This window comes from Benincasa hispida, chromosome 7, assembly GCF_027475165.1.
Source record: "Benincasa hispida cultivar pf3 chromosome 7, pf3_genome.v1.1, whole genome shotgun sequence".
In the NCBI taxonomy this organism is placed as follows: Eukaryota; Viridiplantae; Streptophyta; class Magnoliopsida; order Cucurbitales; family Cucurbitaceae; genus Benincasa; species Benincasa hispida.
The window spans coordinates 50,236,619-50,238,621 of record NC_143484.1 but is presented as its reverse complement, the minus strand read 5'-3'; the positions used below and the strand labels follow the sequence as shown (position 1 = coordinate 50,238,621).

The 2,003-nt window shown below is 24.3% G+C and overlaps 1 long non-coding RNA gene across 1 annotated transcript; it reads left to right on the top strand.

Annotated features, from left to right (window-relative positions):
- Window positions 1-390: 390 nt before the first annotated feature.
- On the top strand, window positions 391-981 carry LOC120081919 (uncharacterized). The gene is made up of 2 exons (XR_005482990.2): window positions 391-690; window positions 775-981. It is a non-coding gene; the product is annotated as an uncharacterized LOC120081919 (long non-coding RNA).
- Window positions 982-2,003: the final 1,022 nt, after the last annotated feature.

The following is a 2,003-nucleotide window of genomic DNA, read 5'->3' as shown; positions in this document are numbered from 1 at the left end:
TTTTTGATTTTGTTTGCTGGAGTTGGATTTATTCAAATGAAAGAGGAAATACATATCCATGAAGCCTCTATTGCTTTTTTTTTTTTTTTTTTTTTTTGTAATTTCGTGTGATATATTATATATTAGTTAATATAATATTAATTGAATAATATTTTATAAATTGCCCAATCACCCATTTAATGCCAACTTAACCCTTACCTGCTTTAGTTAATATTGATTTTACTCTCTCTCATTATGTTTATTGAATTCACTATTAAAAAATATTGAGGTTAGGTGCACCAACTCCCCAACCAACCATCCCCCATCATCTCTTCTATTTATACGTGTCTTCCTCTCCGCATTATCTTGAGAAATCTCCACTGCCTCCTCTAATTTGGATTGCTAGTGAGTCATTCTTCCCATCTTCCCTTCTATTTATTTTTCCTCACTTTTGATTTTAATCATTTGGATGCTTTGCGTTTTGTAATATGTTTGTTTTCCTTTTTTACTTCAATGTTTTTACATTCATACAAGGGTGACCACGAATTGAACAATTGTGCTAAAAGGGGTACATTTTCCTTTCCATTTTTTTTTATAATAAAGTAGATATTTCGTTAATATGGTTTATTATTTTTGTTAGATTACATCTCTATACACCCTCCATCTATTCTTGGTGTTTTGAACTCTAGTCACTCCGAACCTAATCAAAACGTAAGTTGTATTATGTTTAATACTTATTTCTTTTGCATTTATATTTTTTTCTTATCTAAATATACATTGTTTTGTTTCTTGTAGGGCCCAAATTAATTACACATTTCTACATTTAATTTAGGTTATATTTATTTTCACATGTATTGAGACATTTGTTGGGGACATTATTATTTGCTTGTAGGTAGTTCTTACACATCATATTATTCGGGGTGAGTGTAATACATATTTAATAAGAAATTACAATTTTTTTCTTACTACATCATATAAATGGAATCAATTAATATTTTTCTACGATGTTATTTTTTATACATTGAAATATTCAAAATCATACCAATAGAAATATAAGATGAATCCATAAAGAAAGCTTGTACTTTAATTTTCAAGAATCATTGAAGTACAAAAGTTTTCACACCTTCCTTTGAAATGCAAAATAATTTTTTTTGTTATATTTAATGGTCCAAATGCAATAAATTTTGGACAAGGTAAATTTTAACCTTCGTGAAAAGACCCAGTTTTAGAAAAAATTTAATCTATATTCTACAAATTGGCCAAAAAGGATTATATATAGTCAGTTCCTCATTTCAATGCTTCGTAAATAAATTTTCTAAAAAAGTAGTTCGTAGATTATTTTTTTAAAAAAATAGTTGGTATATAAATTTAAAAAAACATAGTTGGTAAATAAATTTTTTAATAGTTAGTGCTATCTGTTCAAAAAAAATTGGTAAATAATTTCTTTAAAAAAAGCCTTGGTTGTTAAATAAATTTTATAAACTACTTGGTAAACAAATTTTTTTAAAAAATTATTTGGTAAATTAATTTTAAAAAGAAAAAAATCGGTGATAAAAGTTAAAAAAATAAATTAGTAGGTAAAAAAAAAAAAACAGTTGATAAACAAACTTTTTAAAAAAATCCTTTGGTAAATAAATTAAAAATATTTGATAAATAAATTTAAAAAATATTTGGTAAACAAATTTTTTTAAAAAATAGTTGGAAAACAAATTTCAAAACAAATAATTGGTAAAAAAAAATTATATATATATATTTGATAAATAAATTTCAAAAAATTGTTTGGTAAATAAATTTGTTTTAAAAAAATTGGTAAATAAATTATAAAAAAAACTAGTTGGTAAATGGTTAGTAAATAAATTTAGAAAAAAAATAGTTGGTAAATAGATTCTTTTAAAAATAGTTGTTATATTATCACCTTCTGAACATTATTATGAACAAGCACGAAAACGGTGCATCCGCCTATTTGCTTGGATCCTATAGATTGACCACCTAATATCTCAATCTAACACTATATAATTTGTGAA